This window comes from Heloderma suspectum, chromosome 7 (genome assembly GCF_057233095.1).
Source record: "Heloderma suspectum isolate Gila_16-S chromosome 7, 16-S_ref, whole genome shotgun sequence".
NCBI lineage: Eukaryota > Metazoa > Chordata > Lepidosauria > Squamata > Helodermatidae > Heloderma > Heloderma suspectum.
The window spans coordinates 22,179,328-22,198,307 of NC_139464.1; the positions used below are offsets into that span (position 1 = coordinate 22,179,328).

The following is an 18,980-nucleotide window of genomic DNA, read 5'->3' on the forward strand; positions in this document are numbered from 1 at the left end:
ACCCTTTTGTTGACTATGAGTGCTACTCCATTTCTTCTAAGGGATTCTTGCCCACAATAGTAGATATGATGGTCACCTGAATTAAATTCGCCCATGCCTGTCCATTTTAGTTCGCTGATTCCCAAGATGTCGATGTTCAATCTTGCCATCTCATGTTTGACCACCTCCAGCTTACCTTGATTCATTGATCTGACATTCCAGGTTCCTAAACAATATTGTTCTTTACAGCATCGGATTTTCTTTTCACCGCCAGACACATCCACAGCTGAGTGTCCTTTCGGCTTTGGCCCAGCCGCTTCACTCTTTCTGGCGCTACTTGGAAATTCCCTCTGCTCTTCCCCAGTAGCATATTGGACACCTTCCGACCTGAGGGGCTCATCTTCCGGCGTCATATCTTTTAGCCTTGTGATACGTTCCATGGGGTTTTCTTGGCAAGAATACTGGAGTGGGTTGCCATTTCCTTCTCCAGTGGACCACATTTTGTCAGAACTCTCTGCCATGACCTGTCCGTCTTGGGTGGCCCTGCACGGCATAGCTTATGGCTTCACTGAGTTATGCAAGCCCCTTCGCCACAACAAGGCAGTGATCCATGAAGGGGCTTGCGTAACTGTAAAAGGGGAAAATAAATCCCCTTTTACAGCCCTCTAATTTGGTGGCCATCACCAACCATAACTTGTGGTAGCAAATTCCATAGTTCAACTATGTGCTGTATGAAGAAGTACTTCCTTTTATCTCCCACTATTGAGCTTCATTGGATGACACTGGGTTCTAGTACGACAAGAGAAAACAGAGCCCTATTCAAGAGTTTAAAAACCATAACCGTGGAGGGACAACGGGGACGTGTATGAGACTGACTTTGCAGTGTTCTCAGTCGTGTGGCGCACTGTAAGCCCAATGCAATTACACTTGACCTTCCCCATCAACATGGGGTCAGGGTGGAAAGGGTGGTGCCAGCACATGAATCCCCATGTCCCATGCACAGTTATGATTTTTAATGCCTGCACTGGGCTAATATCTTGTTTTCTATGTGCAAGGAGTTGTATATGTATTGGTCTGTCTATCTGGCTGAAGGAGCTTTCAATCAGTGGGAAGTTTTACCTCACACTCAAGCAGAAGTGAGAAGCTATCTACTGTCTGGAGCTTAGAAACAGAACACTACCTTATACCACAGGGGTGTTGAACCTCAGAGCTTCTCCAAAATGGAATTTGACCCTCGGACTGAAAGTGGTTCTACACCCGTTATATACCAGTTTGGCCTATTTGCCCATCTAGTGTCGTATTGTCTGCTCTGTCTAGCAACAGCTTCCACTGTCTTAGGCAGAGGCCTTTCTCATCATGTGCTACCTGGGCTTTGTCAAATTGGCGATGCCAGGTACTGAATATCAGATTCCCTGTGTGCAAAGCAGGTGCCCTACCATGGAGCTGTGGTCTTTCACTGCAGTGGATCCATAGCAAAAGTGACGGCCCCAGATCCCTCAGGGGCTGGGTTTTTATTTTACTGACAACATTTTATCCCATTCTTCTGCTGACACTGGCAAGGAGAGTGCAAGGGGTTTGCAGCAGCGGGTGGTGGCAGCAGGAGTGCCCCCCCCCCACTGGCAGCATCACTGCTGCCAGCACCATTGCCCGTCACTGTGTGCAGGCCACGGGAGGGAGAAGACTTGCGCCAGTGGGGTCAGGGAAGGAGAAGGGGAGACTCAAAATTAAACTGAAACAAATGTCTCATAGATCCCTAGTAGGGTTGCCGTGTGTCCTACCTACAAAAGACAGCCCTGTATTTGAAGGGCTGCCCAGTCCCAGCCCAGTTTAAATATAAAGAACCATCTGAAGGAAGAGCGGGGCCTTGAAGTTGCCCATCAAGAGCAGACTGAGCAAAGCCCACAGGTCAGATGGTCACAGTCTTCCCCACTATGGTGACCAGTATTGTACTTTGATTTAAAGTAGAATGATTTTTTTAAAAAAAATCTGCATCTATACATACGGATTAGCATGTGCAAAGTTTATCCAGATCCAGATCCTCTTCTTCGGTGATGCATTTCCTCTTTTTTGGCAATGCACTAAGTGGCCAGCCTTAGCCTAGGCTTTGGCCAGGCTCGTGCCATGGAAGCTGCCCACAACCGTGAGCATTTATAACACTGCAGTGATCAGAATGGAAGGATCAAGCAGCACCTTTCTTCCATGGGCTCCACCAGAGAGCAAGCCATGCGGATCAAGCACTGCAAATCCCAGATGCCAGTTGGAACTATATCCCTTTTAACCCATCAACTTTTAATTGTCATGAAATGGAACATCCTGCCTCACTTACAAAACCAGAATATACAAAGGCATTTTACTTTGTTTTAATTTTGAACACACGCATTGTCTGTATGGGGGATTCTCCAGCCTGACTAACAGTCAAGATTCATTAGACCCTCCATGATAGTTTTCTCTGGCTTGCGGATACGTGATGAATCTCAGATGTTATTCAGCCTGAGTAAAATCACACTCTGTTGACCCTGCAGAGTACAGTTGGACGGGGGGCAGGGGGGAAGAAAAGTAGTTTTCACAAGAAATCTTAAAAATGTGTCTCCAGTGTAAGACAGATGCAGAGGATAAAAGAACTCTAGGGGGATTAAGTATTTGGGCTTAATTTAGAAAGCAGCTTCATTCCTAGATGAACAAATCCGAGCCGTTTAGGGCCCTTTGAATCCCATCTGCATATAATGATGAGACTGTCTAAATTATATTCATAAAGAACAGAATTGTACTGTTGCATTTTTTCCTTTATTACTCAACAAAGATACACACACACACACACACACACACGTATATGTGTATATGTATATGCATTTATGTTTGACACCCTCCACACACATACATACAAACCAAATGCACTGCCCAAGGGGCTGTGTGGGTTACATGCTATATGATTCATCTTGCTTGGAAATTGAGACATTTAAATAGAGGGGATTTCAGTTCCCTCAAGCAAAGCTTTAAAAGCTCAGCAGGGCAAGGTCTGCTCAGCTCTTGCACACACTTATCGCTTGTGAACCAAACTGCTGATTACAGGGCCCTATCATGGGAAGACGAACTTTGTCAGAAAAAAAAAATGCAATCTTTATCTCCCTCGACAGGCTGTTTTCTTTGAAGCAGGCTCTTTATTGCCTTTGTTCCTTGTTGGAATGTGCTCCTCCAAAACGGAGTTAAAGGGCTGCATTCTAGTTGTATTTTACATGTTATCCTTTTGAAATGTTACTTTGTAAATTGCCTTGAAGAGACTCTTCCTCGAAAGGCAGTATGAAAGTATTTAAAATAAGTAAATAATGGATAAAGGGCAATCTGGACTAGCGCATTGTACTGAGAGCAAACCTAGATGCAATGAAGGCCATTCCGTGTGTTTTAACACAGAACCGCCACTGCCCCAGCGAGTCTGCCTCTGGGACTCAGGGATTCAAGGCTCCTCTGTTATGTGCACTCAGTTTCCTGAGCTTCCATTTCCCTCTCTGTAAACCAATAACATCTTCTGACTTTGTAAATGCTTTCAAGATTCCAGCAGCAAAACTAGTATACTAGAAACCAGGGCTGGCACCAGACTCCAGAGGGCTGTCCAGTGTCCAACCACCAGCAGCCAGACCTCAATTCCCAGCTTCCTGTGGCTGTGCTACCACTGCTGCCGCCGCTGCCGCCACCACAAGTCACTACCCCTGCGCATAGATAGGCCATTTTTTTGAGCAGGCCGTTCTTTTAATGGAAAGCGACCCAGCACTTAGCACTGCTCCATGCTGGCCGGCTGTCATGTTAGATAATCCAAAATACAATGCCCAGCCCAACATCAATGTCTGACTGGGCATTGCATTTTGGATAATCTAACATGGTGGTTCAACTTCCACTCAGAAGTGCCGCCGACCAGGAAATCTGTCAGCAAGGGGTGAGGCGAGTGGCTGCCATGGCAGCGGTACTGATGGTGGCTTTAATGGCAGCAGGCTCAGCAGGGCAGGAATGGACTCCTCAGAGCCTCTGGGCCCTCAGAGCAACTATCTGACCATGTCAGCCCCTAATGCCAGGCCTGCTAGAAAATAAGCAGAGCTGAAATATATATTTAAGGCAGGAGTGGGCAAATTGGGGGGGGGGGTCTGGGGCCAGTTTCCCCACAGATCCTTTTACAGGCCGCACTCCTGGAAAAGAATTGGCAGTTTGGCGCCAAATTTTAGAAGTAAACCACTATGGAGGGCTAGAAGTGACGAATTTAGTGACAAACCACCCATCTCTTTCTGGGGTTTATTTTGCTGTCATGGCAATTTTGGCAGTGGGGGTTTTGGATGCCACACCAGACACCAGGGAGCTGCATGCATCCCACAGGGTGTGCCCCCCACCTCCAAATTGAGGGACTACAAATGCAAGCCATTGAAGACTGTAGTATGCTTCCGATTCAGGGCCAAACTATATGCAACGTTAAATGTGTCCTTGCATCTAGCATGCAGGTTTTAAAAAATGCAAATTGCATCCGCTGGGGTGGGGAGCTGATAATTAATGAGATCAGAGCAGGCATGGAGAATGAATTTAAGACTTTGCTTCCATGCCACAATCCTGAGGAAAATCCCTCTTCTGCAGCTGGTGTATGCTTTAGAAGGAAATCCCCCATTGCCAGCCAATGTTTGGCAGCCAATATTTTGCCACCTGTAACGATAAAGTGTGTGTGAATGTATAACACCAAACACTCAGGATGAAAATGGCATGTTTATCTCTGTCAAGCCTTGTTATTCTTACAGGCACCTGACTGGCCATTGATAAAGATGGAGCAATGGATTCAAATCTATGCCAGCAAGGTATATCTTAGATCCTTAGGCTACAATTCTATTCCCACTTATCTGGGAGTAAGCTCCATTGAACTCAGTGTGACTTAGTTCTAAGTAGCCATGCATAGGATTGGTCTATTTAACCTTGAGTCGAAGTGCAGCACTGGACTTTAATAACCAATAAGGTTTTATATATATAGCCATGTATATGTATATATGTATAGCCATGTATACTTGGTTTAGGGACTGCGGCGGCTTAGTCCTTAAGACGCTGAACTGCAGCCCAGAAGGTTCGAGACCTGAGTGCCGCGTGACAGAGTGAGCTCCCATCTTCAGTCCCAGCTCCTGCCAACCTAGCAGTTTGAAAGCAAGAAATTGCAAGTAGATAAATAGGTACCGCTTTGGCGAGAAAGGTAACAGCGTTCCGTGCACCTTGGTGTTCAGCCATGCCGGCCACATGACCACGGAAGCGTCTTCGGACAACGCTGGCTCTTTGGCTTAGAAATGGAGATGAGCACCACCCCCTAGAGTCGGACACGACTGGCTGGGGACACCTTTACTTTTACCTTTATACTTGGCTACCCCGTCTATTAGATCAGCCAGCCCCAACCTGGTGCTCTCTAGATATTCTGGACTACAATTCCCAGCATTCCTGAACATTGGCAATGTTGCCAGAGGCTGATGGGAGTTGGTCCGGTGTCTGGAGGGCACCAAGTTGGGGAAGGCTGAATTAAATCAATAAATATACAGTGAGAGGTTTCCTGGCAATATTGAATAATACCTCATATTCTCTTCTTTGCTCAAGTTGTCGTTCATTTAGACAGTCGGAAGCTGGTGGCTCCAATGTCAGTGGGGTGGTGAATCTGCTCCAGGCTTCAGTCAGAACCAGTCAGCACTCTAAAGGGCAGAGCACCTTGGATAGCTCCTTGAGTATTCTGACTGAAACCCAGAGCGGATTCACCACCCCACTGACATCGGAGCCTCCAGCCCCAACTGCATTTAGATATTTTAGAATAAATATTATTTCAGAGAAGATCGGTGCGTACACAATCTGGAAGCAGCACATACACCTCAAATTTCCCGCCCCTAATACTTGGCAGTCTGCCCAAGTGGAAGAAAGCTGGCAAATTCCAACCACTTTGGAGTTCTACATTCTGCTGCTGAATCCTTGCAAGCAGCAGGAATGACTAAGCCCAGAGTGTTTATGTCACATTGTAAAAATCCGTTCAAAAGCTGGATTTGTTGTCAGTGTGGATGCTTTGAATGTTCCATGTGGACCCTTCCTTTGTTGACATACCCCGCCCCCCTCTGCCCCTTTGCCCCTTTGCCCCCTCGGGTATTTACGGAAACAAGATGTTCTTGAGCCACTTTGGATTTCTTGGCAAAACTCATTTAACTAAATCTCTCAAATAATTTCAGAAACAGATGTTAGGGGCAAAGCCACTGTTACAGCAGCGTGACCCATGTGTCAGAATGTGGGTTGTATTGATTTCCCATAAAATGGTGGGATGAGGCTCAATTTAAAGCACAGCATGAGGGAGCAGGAGGGGAAGCCATTCACCCTTCTTGAGCCAGTCATTTCTCCCCCAAAACTGTCTCCTCCCCAGCCAGTTCTCTCCCAGTAGGGCTTACATCTTGTCTCAGTAGCCCTCTGGGAGAAAACCAGCTGTGATTAAGCAGTATTGTGGGGCAGCATGGACAATAGAAAGCTTCAGTACCTCTCCTCTAATTATTATTAATTATTAGTAATAATTATCATTTAATAATAATATATTACTATTGGGTCTTATTTATTGTTGTTTTGTTCAGTTCTTATTTTTATTTGTGCTTTATGCTGACTATTGTAGGCCACCTTGGAAGGGTTTCTACCCTTAAAGACCAGCTAGCAATACCTTAACTAAAAATAAATAAATATTTTAAAGCAGCTTTCCCCAGCCTGGTGCCCTCCAGATGTTTTGGGCTACCACTCCCATCATCTCTGACCACTGGCATGCTGTCTGTGGCTGATGGGAATGGTAGTCCAAAACATCTCACGGGTGCCCATTGGAGAAGGCTGCTTTAAAGTGGCCCCCACCTGATCCCAATTTTATAGGAAATGAAGACACCTTGGCTTGCAACTCTCAGAGATGGTTTGCACCTTAGATGGATTTTTAAAAGTGTGTTTATCGAAGAGAAGCAAGGGAAGAGAAAACCTCTAAGGCACATTAAAAATGTTATTTACTTGGCCCAATGTGTTTCAAAGGCAATGCATATCTTTGTCAAGGGCGCTCTGTTTTTGTTTTTTAAACATTCTTTTTTCCTTCAAATTACAAAAGCATCCCATTTCAAACATATACTCAACATGACTTCCATGGTACATAGAAAACAGATGGCAAATAAAGCACAACAATTAGAAAAGTAAAGAATAAAAGAATAAAAAAGAATAAAACCATTCTTAAGATAAATTAACAACAAATAAAAATCACCCAAAAGGTCCCCAATTTAACACTTTCCAATTGAGCATGTGGAAAATACAGTGTTGCTGTGTTTTAGGAGTCCCCGGACGAACATCATGTTCAAAATGTGTTCAGCTTAATAGATTATATTTTATTGCACCTGTGAGGTACCTTTGCTCTTGATTTTGCATTGGTGCTTTCCTTCCTTTATCCAAGAAAGAGCCGAGGCCTGCACCTAGGACGGCCCTGTGTCCCACTTCACAAGGGACAGGCCTCGTGTCCTCTCTTTGAAGGACCACCCAATCCAAGCCTGTTTAAAGGTAAAGAACCATAAGAAGGGAGAGCAGCAGGGGCCTTGAAGCTGCCCATCAATAGTTAGAACCCAGACAGGCCCACAGGTCACCTGGTCACAGTCTTCCTCACTATGGCGAGATGTATTTATTTCTATTTAAATTATAGCAATTGTGTCTAAATGTGCATCCATATGTATTAGCATATGGAAATTTTATGCAAATCTGTGCCTTCTTTTGCCCTTCTTGTATTGGTGATGTGTCACCTGCACCACAGAGCTGGGTTTTTCTGTTGCAAGCATCATCTGACTATTGCAAGGAATAAACATAAGACAATCCTTTTGTCATGAGAATACCTTAAACAGCTGAATTAAGAACTTCAGAATTGTCATGCCCAGTCAACCCAAGGTTTAGGATTTGGTCTCCAACAAGGGCAGGAAAATGCGCTACAGAAACTCATAAATAGGACAAGGTTGCTTCAGTTATCTCTGTTGTTAGTCTCCAACATCTAGCAATTGGAGGCATAGTGCCTTAGAACATGGAGATTCCACACCAAACAGTTGTGACTAATAGCCAATTATAGAATTTTCCAATTTACAACTTTTAGAGCACCTTAATGTTACTGGCCATCACAATATCATATTACAATTACGAGCTAGACAAGGTCTGTAGCTTGGAGAATTTGGTTACAACTTCTTTTTCTTCTTTTTTTAAGGTAATGTGTTTTTCAAGGAGGAAGCACCTTCATAAATGGCACATAGATGAGCACATGATTGAGCAATGTCTCAGCTTCAAATACTTGGGGATACACTTCTCCTTTAGGGGCAGTTGCAAAATTCATTTAGAGGTGACGAGACTCTCAGCTTGGAGAAAAGCAAAGGTAATTCTAACTCTTGGGAGGCTTAAAGGGGGCTCCTTGGTAGGCCCTACGCTGAAAATCTATACAGCCAAGGTATTCCCTCAACTCCAATATGTGAACATAAGAAGAGCCGTGCTGGATCAGACCAAGGGTCCATCTAGTCCAGCATTCTGTTCACACAGTGGCCAACCAGCTGTTGACCAGGAACCCACAAGCAGGGCATGAGTGCAATAGCATCCTCCCACCCATGTTCCCCAGAAACTGGTGTACATAGGCTCACTGCCTCTGGTTCTGGAGGTAGCACATAGCCATCCAGATTAGTAGCCATCGATAGCCTTCTCCTCCATGAATTTGTCCAACCCGCTTTTAAAGCCATCCAAATTGGTGGCCATCACTACATCCTGTGGTAGCGAATTCCATAATTTAACTATGCGCTGTGTGAAAAAGCACTTCCTTTTATCTGTCCTGAATCTCCCACCAATCAGCTTCATAGGATGACCCTGGGTTCTAGTATTTTGAGAGAGGGAGAAAAATGTCTCCCTATCTACATTCTCCACACCATGCATAATTTTGTACACCTCTATCATGTCTCCCCGTACCCTCCTTTTTCCCAAGCTAAACAATCTCAGCTGTTGTAACCTTTCATAGGGGAGATGCTCCAGCCCCTTGATCATTTTAGGGTGCACTCCTATCCAGATAGGTGGCCGCCTCCGAACTCAGAAGTGACCACCTATCCAATGCAGGGCAGGAGAAGAACAGAGAGGATCATTCCCTCCGCACTCCTCCTGCCCTGCCTTTTTGGCTAGACAGCCAATTGCAGCTGTCTAGCCACAGAACGACGGAGCGGGGGAGGAGGCTGTATGACACATTGGATGTGTCATACAGGCATTTCCGCCCTCCCTGCCCTAGAACGCCGCCCTCCCTACCCCTTTTCGGACTCTCCATGCTCCTCTTGCAAGCATGGAGGATGGAGCTGTTGTGCGCTGCCTCCGAGGCAGTGCAGAAGTGGGGGGAGGTTGGTTCTCCGGGAACCAACCTTGGAGCCTGAGCTCCAAGGTCGGTTCCCGGATAACACAATATCTTATGGCCGTCTAGCCACTGTCTAGTGGCCATAGGATTGCTCCCTCCGTTGCCCTTTTCTGCACCTTTTCCAGCTCTACAATATCTTTTTTTAGATGTGGTGACCAGAACTGGACACAGTATTCCAAGTGTGGCTGCACCATAGATTTGTATAGGGGCAGTATTTTTATCAACAACCTCAGATGCACAGACGATACCACCCTAATGGCAGAAAGCGAAGAGGATCTCAAGAGCCTCTTGTTGAGGGTGAAAGAGGAGAGTGCAAAAGCTGGTTTGAAACTCAACAGTAAAAAAACTAAGATCATGGCATCTGGCCCCGTCACTTCCTGGCGTATAGAAGGGGAAGAAATGGAAGCAGTGACAGATTTTATTTTCTTGGGCTCCAAGATCACTGCAGACGGTGACTGTAGCCATGAAATGAAAAGACGCTTGCTCCTTGGGAGGAAAGCTATGGCAAACCTAGACAGCATAGTAAGAAGCAGAGACATCACCTTGCCGACAAAGGTCTGTATAATCAAAGCTATGGTTTTCCCAGTAGTAATGTATGACTGTGAGAGCTGGACTATAAGGAAGGCTGAGTGCCAAAGAATTGATGCTTTCAAACTGTGGTGCTGGAGAAGACTCTTACGAGTCCCCTGGACTGCAAGGAGGTCAAATCAGTCCATCCTAAAGGAAATCAACCCTGAGTGCTCATTGGAAGAACAGATACTGAAGCTGAAGCTCAAATATTTTAGCCACCTAATGCGAAGAGAAAACTCTCTGGAAAAGCCCCTGATGCTGGGAAAGATTGAAGGCAAAAGGAGAAGGGGATGGCAGAGGATGAGATGGCTAAATAGCATCACCGATGCTATGAATATGAACTTGAGCACACTCCGGGAGAGAGTGGAGGACAGGAAAGCCTGGTGTGCTATGGTCCATGGGGTCACGAAGAGTCGGACACGACTTAACGACTGAACAACAACAAGTATGATATTGGCAGTGTTATTCTGAATTCCTCTTCTAATTATGCCTAACATGGAGTTTGCCTTTTTTACAGCAGCTGCACACTAGATTGACATCTTTATTGAGCTGTCCACCACAACCCCAAGATCTCTTTCCTGGTCAGTCACTGCTAGCTCAGATCCCATCAGGCTGTACTTGAAGTTGGGATTTTTTGACCCATGTCACTCAGATATGGGGTCAGGGACAGATCTCTGTAATTGAGACCATCCAGAATGGGTTTCTGAAGGAACTGTGGGCACTCCCTTTGGAGGTTTTTCCTCCTTGCTGAGGTTGGAAGTTGGACTTCTGTCTATTAAGGCAAGAATCCTTAAGGCATCTATTTTGTTTGGTAAAAGATTGCTGAACAGCAGAAGGTTGCTGAACCAGCCATTTGTCAGGGATGCTCTGACTTGGATTCCTGCATTGAGCAGGGGGTTGGACTTGATGGCCTTGTAGGCCCCTTCCAACCCTACTATTCTATGATTCTATGAATGAAACCTAGCAAAACAAGGCTTTGATGACCAGCCAGCCAATAATAGGACAGACCTATTATTGGCTAACATTGTCCCAGTTTTATTTTGGAGTGGCTCAGGCTACCTTAGCCCAAAAGAATAAGTGGCTGATAACAGATATACTTTTTGAAGTAGATGGTTGTGTACATGCCAGTCAATTTCAAGCATTTTCCCCATGGCTCAGTCTTTTTAAGAGAGGACAATCCTTTCAACAGTACCTTCAGGAGTTTACTTTTATGGCCCTTAGAAAAGTGCTGATCACCCTTTGTTTTCAAACAATGTCCTCAGAATATTTGGAGGGGAAATATAAAGGGATCGCCTAAGTGCGGTGGTTTTGTATCTGTGGCACTGGGGAAGTAGAAGATGTACTGCATTATCTATTACATAAGGAACCTAGGACTCACTTTCTGGGGAATCTTTTGAAAATAAGAGAGGGATGGCCTCTGGCTGACATTGCCTGGGTTCAGATGACATGACAACCTATCATGGGTAACTAGCCATTATGGGTTGTTGTGTTGTCTGAACCCAGACTGCTTCTGACAAGGGGGCTTATTTTTCGGGAACAAGCCACCCTGACAACCCATGGCTTGTTCTAGGGGTTGTTCAACCCACAATGGGTTGGTGTGTGTTGTCTGAACCCGGCAGAGCCATTTCATTGTGGGTTGCGGGAATCAGCCAGAGAGCTGCTTGGCAACAGCAGGAAAAAAAAAACCCGTTGCAATCTCACCAGTGACAGCCCCTCCAGCAATGCCTGAGTGGCACTTCGGAGTGACCGTCACTGGTTTGCCTCCCATTTTTCAGCCCCAGAAATTTGCGCAAATGAAGTTTTAATATATTTTTTTTACTGTTATTATTTGTCAGTCTTGCGCCAGTGCTGTCCAATATGTGTAGTAGTCTTGCCTGGTCAATTTCTTTGTCTATTTCAGCTGTCAAACGGCCATTGACAAGGCAAGACTTCATGCAGGCTAATTTGCTCACAGTTGCCAGGGTCCCATTGCTGAGCTTTCAATGGAAAAGCACCAGTAAGGGGTGGGGGGGAAAGCAGCTAAACTAGGGGTGTGATGATTATCTGTGATAATTGCAGATACTCACGTGCTTTTAAATTATATTCCTGTGATGTGGGGATTAACAGAGGGACAGAAAAAAATGGACTCTATGAGCCCTAACAGTTGTAAAGAAACTTACCATCCAAGTCTGGAAGGTTAAACACCCACCACCTCTTGCTCATTGGGCTGAAGATCTTATTTATTTATTTGTTTGTTTGTTTGTTTGTTTATTTATTTATTTTTAAATTTCTTAATCGCCCATCTGGCTGGTCACCCAGCCACTCTGGGCAATGTACAGAGTGTATAATAGAACAGTTTAATACAATAAAATTCTACAGTAAAAACATAATATTTTTACTGCTTACTGTTCTTGTTGCATTTGGATGCAAATCTTACAGCTGTCAATTTTGTTTGGATGCTTCTTTAGACATATAGATCTGGTTCACATGACACGACAATCCACAGTGGGGTGTCACCTTTGCTTGTTTCAGGGTGGCTTGTCATGACATCTGAACCTGGCACGGTTTCCTCAGTGTGGTTTGTTAATCACTCACAAGCCACCCTGAGAACCCATGGCTTGTTGTTGAGTTGTTCAGGGTGGCGTGTTTTCAGAGTTGCTTGTCATGATGTCCAAGCCCGGCAGAGTGGCTTATGTATGGCTTCTTTGGAAGGTCTACAGAGCTGCCTGGCTAGAGTGGCAAAAAAATTGGTCACTCCTTGTGATTTCGCTAGTGGCACCTCCCGCCTCTATCCTCCCTTCTCCCTAGCCAACCACCCCACCTCCAATATATCATCGCCTCCCTAGACAGCAACACTTTTTTTCACCTTTGGGGAGATTTGCACAAATTTCACATTATTCCCCCCACACACACACCTTTGGGGAGATTTGCACATACTTAACATTTTTTCACCTTCAGGGAGATTTGTGCATATTTAACATTATTTTTGCACCTTTGGGGAAATTTGCACAAAGGTAACTTAAAAAAAACTTTGGGGAGATTTTGCACAAATCCACAATAACTATTGCACTTATTCGTAGTAACTACTGTGCTTATTCACAGTCACTACTGCACGTTAGTGAATTTGCGCAAATCTCCCCCAAAGGGGAAAACAAATTCTACAAAATAAACTCTAGTCTGCACAGGGCCTGATTGTCTGTTGGGAATACCATGGCCTAGCGAGGGAACAACCAACCCACTGTGGCTTCTTTTCAGGGTGGCTTATCATGACATGCAAACCAGCCTGTTCATTCTAATCCAGTATTGCTGAATGTTGCTTATATCAATAGGTACATTTGAAACAGAGGTATCAAACCTTTTTGTTTGTTTGGTGTGTGTGTGTTTTTAACTTAATGGTGTTGTGAACAGTTATCGTGACTGGATGTTCTTGCTCTCGGTGTTGTTGTTCACAGTTTTTCCTCCCTTTTGTTTTGTTATAATTGCAAATAAAATTTAATACATACACAGAGTTTATATTTCCCACCTACTGCAGCATGTGTATGTATATAAACCTGCCAGTCTGAACTTAATACTTCATGTATCCGAAGTAGACAGTGTCCATGAAAGTTTATGCCAAAATAAGTTTGTTAGTCTTTAAGGTGCCACAAAACTCTTGTTGTTTTTGCTGCCACAGACTAACATGCCTACCCCCTGGAAATTGTTACTTTAAATGTGTGTCTTTTCATTTTTACTCTAGAGTGAATGTGTGTGTGGGGGGGTTGATACAGATCTTAAAAGTCCCCTATCCCCCAACTCTAGGGTCCTCCTGATACAGATCTGAGGCCCTGCACCTACTTTAGAGTAAAACTGGCAAAAAGATATAGCTGCTAGGTACACTTTTAAAGTAATGTCTGTTTGGGTCCTGCAGTGCCTATCTTCTATGAATGAGCCTTATATTCAACACCCCTGCCCCCAAATTATGCTCCAGACTGCACATTTCACAGTCCTATGGAGGACTACAATTTTTGCCTAAGGGTCAAATATTTCAGAAAAGGTAGTGCTGCCTTCATCAAAGGATGCTATTCAAGCTATGTGCCTTTTTTAGCCCAACAGAACAGCTGGTATCATAAAGTCACTGTTCATTTGAATCATTGATGTCTTAAGAGTCAATCTCACTTTGAATCAAACTTTTGAAGCTAGGCTTAATGATGGATGATGCGTGACAGCTTTGCCTATCTCCAGAAAACAGCTTCAAAAACCCAGAGTAACATATATACATATGTACACACATATTTAACCATTTGAGAGAGCAATCTCATATAATTTTAAAAATGTGGAAATCTTTAATAACATATCTTTTTAAGGGCTGGGGGAGACTCCACTGTTCCCTTTTAATTAGAATGCTAACTTTTTGGAGGTATCTGACAAGCAAATAGAGCTTGTAATCGGGCCTCTAAGTACCTAGAGTGGCGGAAAAGAATGTCCTCCAAGAATGTTTGCCTTAGGAGATCTCTCAAGGGTTAGGGGATCTGTTGCTGCTAAGATAAAAAGTTGGGGTTTGCCTGTGTCAAGAACCCAGTGTAACTCTAGACTCCAAATCCAAACTTAAGACTCATTATTCAAATCAGTGGGATGATTCTTCTTCACAAACTTCAAAACTGAAGGAGCTTTGGGATTCACTAACTGGTACATAATGCAGGTCTGCTGAACCAATTTGAGCTGATGGCTGAATTCCATTTCAAAGAAGCTCTTGGGCTGGGGCAAAAGGGAAAAGGGCCCAGTACCCAAAATACTAGCCTATCATTGCTTAAAGCTCTGACTGCCAGTAGCTAAGCCTTAGGAGAGGCATTGCAAGTTTTTCGAATGGGGGGAAAACTGCTCAAAAGTGGGAAACCACCAAATGATCAGTGGTCAGGGTGTGGCCACCTGGGGAACACTGGAGGGTCAGATTGGACCCCAGGAGGGCTGGATGTGCTCCCAGGCCTGAGATTCTCCACCCCTGCATTCACCCATCAATTGTACAGGAAGTCCCTTTGTGGATTATCCAACCTCAGTCACAAGCACTGAGATAGATCCAGACTTAGTCATACTTAGAATGTAGGCCCATTGAAATCAATGGGACTAACTTAAGTCCCATGATTTCAATGGGTGTGACGGAGTGAGCTCCCGTCTTCAGTCCCAGCTCCTGCCAACCTAGCAGTTCGAAAGCAAGAAATTGCAAGTAGATAAATAGGTACCGCTTCAGCAGGAAAGGTAACAGCGTTCTGTGCACCTCGGTGTTCAGTCATGCCGGCCACATGACGACGGAAGTGTCTTCGGACAGCGCTGGCTCTTCAACTTAGAAATGGAGATGAGCACCACACCCTAGAGTCGGACACGACTGGTTGGGGACACCTTTACCTTTACCTTTTATTCTACATATGAATAAGTCTGGATCCAACCCACTGACAACAGCACTACAGGATAAGTAAAACTACCTTGAAAGCCCATCACAAATTCTAAGGCACAAAAAGAGACTCATTACAAACACTCAAGACAACATTTAAACCGAACAATGGATATTATGGAGAGTTAAGTTGTGACTGAGAGTAGGTTGTTACACTGACATTTTAAGCCAGCATGGTACAATGGTTCAAGTGTTGGACTAGGACTGGGGGAAACCCAGGTTCAAATCCCCGCACAGACATTATCCATCAGCTTGGTGCAGTTAGGGCTGGACCACAGGCCAAAGTCCAGGACCCAGGGGCCCCCAAATGACCACCCAGAGAATGGCAGGTGATCAGGGCAGCAGTAAGCAGGCCCAACCTCGGCACGGGCCCCCCCAGGACTGAGCAACGGGCTGCTGCAGCTCCTTTCTTCTTCTTCTTCTTCTTCTTCTTCTTCTTCTTCTTCTTCTTCTTCTTTTTTTAAACACTGTATAGTCTTGGGGCAGCCAGCTGGCCATGTACATGGTTAGAGATGCTCCCTCTCGCTCTCTCTCACTCTCCCTCTCTCTCTTAGCTTTTAAAATATATTATCCTTTTGTACAACAAAATGGTGCTTATTCCCAAGTAAATGGCTTTAGTGTCAGGTCAGCAGAACCAAACCCAGTTTTCTTCCTGCAGTCATGACGGTGCTATGATTTAAGTGAGTTTAAAATGTGAAATTGCACATGCTCAGAGTTTTTCTTTTCCTTTCCCCCAGAGTTGTTTTCCTCTCTCTAACATTTCAGGAATGTCGATGCCATTGTAAAGCATGGAATGGCAGTTCAGGGGGTGCCAGGGGAAGAGCAATGTGACTTCACTTCACATCTGAAGTAATACACATGGCTGTCTAAAGGGAAGGCATTGTAAGACCATTAAGTCCAAGGTCTCACATTACCTAGCTGCACCACTGTCAACATCAAAGGGATGTTGTGAGGATAAAATGGGGGAGGAAGAGAACCTTGTACTTAGGGGTGGGACTGTTGCTCAGCGGTAGAGCACATCCATTGCTTTGTATGCAGAAGGTCCTAGGTTCAACCCCTGACATCTCCAGTTGAAAGGATCAGGTGACAGGTCATGGGCAAAGGCTTAGACAGACCATGGACAGCCACTGTCAGTCAGAGTAGGCAATGGCTGGGTTCACTCAACACGCTAACCCACACTCAGTGGTTGAGTATGGGTTATTGTTGAACCATGGGTTATAGTGTTGTCTGAACACAGCATGTTTTCCACAGGGTGGATTGTTAACCATGCGGTGTGGTTTGGTTTGTTAACCACCCTGAACAACCCAACAAGAAACCATGGGTTCTGAAGGTGCCTTGTTCGAGAAAAATAAGCCACGCTGCGTGGTTAACAAGCCACCCTGCAGAAAACATGCTGCGTTCAGACAGCACAATAACCCACAGTACAACAACAACCCATGCTTCAATAACAACCCACACTCAGCCACGGAGTGTGGGTTAGTGTGTTGTGTGAACCCAGTCATTATTGTGATGGATGGACAAATCACGTGACCTGTATAAAGCTTCCTATGACCTGTGTTCCTCTATTAAACCTTGGACCAGGGATTGCCAATGCATATACAAAGGTGTTTAAGGACACATATCTATCATTCACACTTTATGTGTTTGCGTAACAGTAGTATACCCACTGCAAAAAAACTACTGCATAAACTGTGAAGTCTCTACGTAAAACAGATACCTGTTTTAGCCTGGAGGAGGGAAGATTAAGGGGAGATATGTAGCGACCTTCAAATATCTGAAAGGCTGTCATGCAGAAGATGGAGCAGACTTGTTCTCTGTTGCTCCAGAGGGCAGGACTTAGAACTAGCTGGTAGAAGTTGCAGGGAAGCAGATTTCAGCTAAACATTAGGAGAAACTTCCTAATGGTAAAGGCTGTTCGACAATGGAACAGACTGCCCTGGGAGATGGTGGGTTTTTCTTCACTGGAGATATTTAATCAGAGGCCACCTGAATGGCCTCCTGCATTGACTCCTGCAATGAGCAGGTAGTAAGACTAGAAGACTTCCATGATCCCTTCCAACTCTATGATTTGGTGATGCAAAGTTCCATGATTTGCATGATTTATTGGGGGATTGGGGAGTTTGAGATGTGAAGGCGTGGGGAAAAACCCATGGAAAAAAGGGGGCAGGACCAGAAAAAAACAGGGGAAACCCATTTTCTCATTTATTTTCAGAGGCCTTTGGAAAATTTGGGGAAAACCATCCCCTCCTCATTTTTCCTGGTTTTCATAGAACCCTTCCCATCTCTGGGGCATAGGGGAAATGCAGGCTTGGTCAGTGCTTCTTCTTAAGTAGACTAGTCATAGCCACAAAAAGGTACAGCAAGAATACCAGACTGGGGTTGCAGAAAGGAGCTCTCCAGATGTTTGGGGCTTCAACTCCTAGCATTCCTAACCATTGGCCATGCTGGCAGAGGCTTCTGGGAGTAGAAGTCCAAAACATCTGGAGATCCACTTTTTGCCCACCTCCTGGACTAGACAATGGGTTGTTGTTGCATTTTACAATAACGAATGTGGGGACGTCTCAAAAAACCATACCACAGAAAAGTAGCAAGGATTTCAAAAGTTCGCCACTTCAGTCATACTCACACAGTCCCAACTGGGTGGACACTTCAAAGCCGGTTTGTCGTGTGCCAGAGGCTGAAGGCTCAGATTAATTTAGAGCGCTGGTCCTGCTGCACCCTGTGTAGGTGATCACTGTGGAAGTAGAACACAATTGAAGAGATGAAGGGGACTGTCTACTCAGAACATCCTGGTCTTAAAAACATAAGAACATCAGAAGAGCCCTGCTGGATCAGACCGAGAGTCCATGTAGTCTAGCATTCTGTTCTCACAGTGGCCAGCCAGCTGTCCACAGGAAAGCCATAAGCAGGACATGAGTTCAACAGCACCCTCTTGTTGCACAGTCCCAGTGAAAAGAAGGTGCAATGCCATGAGCCAGAGGAGTGAAAGCATGTGTGTTCAATGTGCACCACTGTTTCACGTTGAGGGACTTACACAAAACAGAGACACTCAAGCAGCTCTGGTGCATACAGGGTGGCACTGATATACATGCAGAGCGCCCTGTGGAGAAGGCATGTGGGGAATTTCTCTTTAGAAAAGAGGTTTGTTTAGGTAGAAGATTTATAGCCTACCTTTCCAATCTAGTGATCCTCAATGCAGCTTACAATACAGATTAATAATACACGGCCACAAATACAAACACACGAAGCCACACAGCTCAGGATCTCTTCATCCCCCTGGCTCATGTCACAAGCCAAAGTGTGCCTCACTGCAGTTCCTCAGCCTCACAGCAACTGGGAGTTGGAGCCGAAGGTTTTTCTCTGGCAGGGAGCGGGGAAGCCTGCTTCATGCAGCCACTGCTTCACTGGCCAATGGACGGGGCCACGTTGGTCTTCCCCTTGCCATGAAGATCTTCCTGAGAGACAGGAGTACGACCTAGCAGTGGCTCCTGATCCTCCAGCCAATGGCAGGCGAGCCCATCATTTACAACTGCATACATTGGAGTCTCCGATGCAGTGCGCACAGGTGCCTGCCAAGCTATTTTCCCTCTCTGCAAGCCCATGGAGTGATTCCTCCAT

At 45.1% G+C, this 18,980-nt stretch overlaps 1 protein-coding gene across 5 annotated transcripts in view; it reads right to left on the bottom strand.

Moving 5' to 3' along the window:
- CALD1 (caldesmon 1) overlaps positions 1 to 18,980 on the bottom strand; it is a 283,959-nt gene that overhangs the window by 158,011 nt on the left and 106,968 nt on the right. For all 5 annotated transcript variants that reach the window (XM_084809247.1, XM_084809244.1, XM_084809245.1 and 2 more), the window contains exon 2: positions 17,989 to 18,096. The gene's annotated coding sequence lies outside the window, so the exon portion shown is untranslated. The remainder of the gene's footprint in view (positions 1 to 17,988; positions 18,097 to 18,980) is intronic.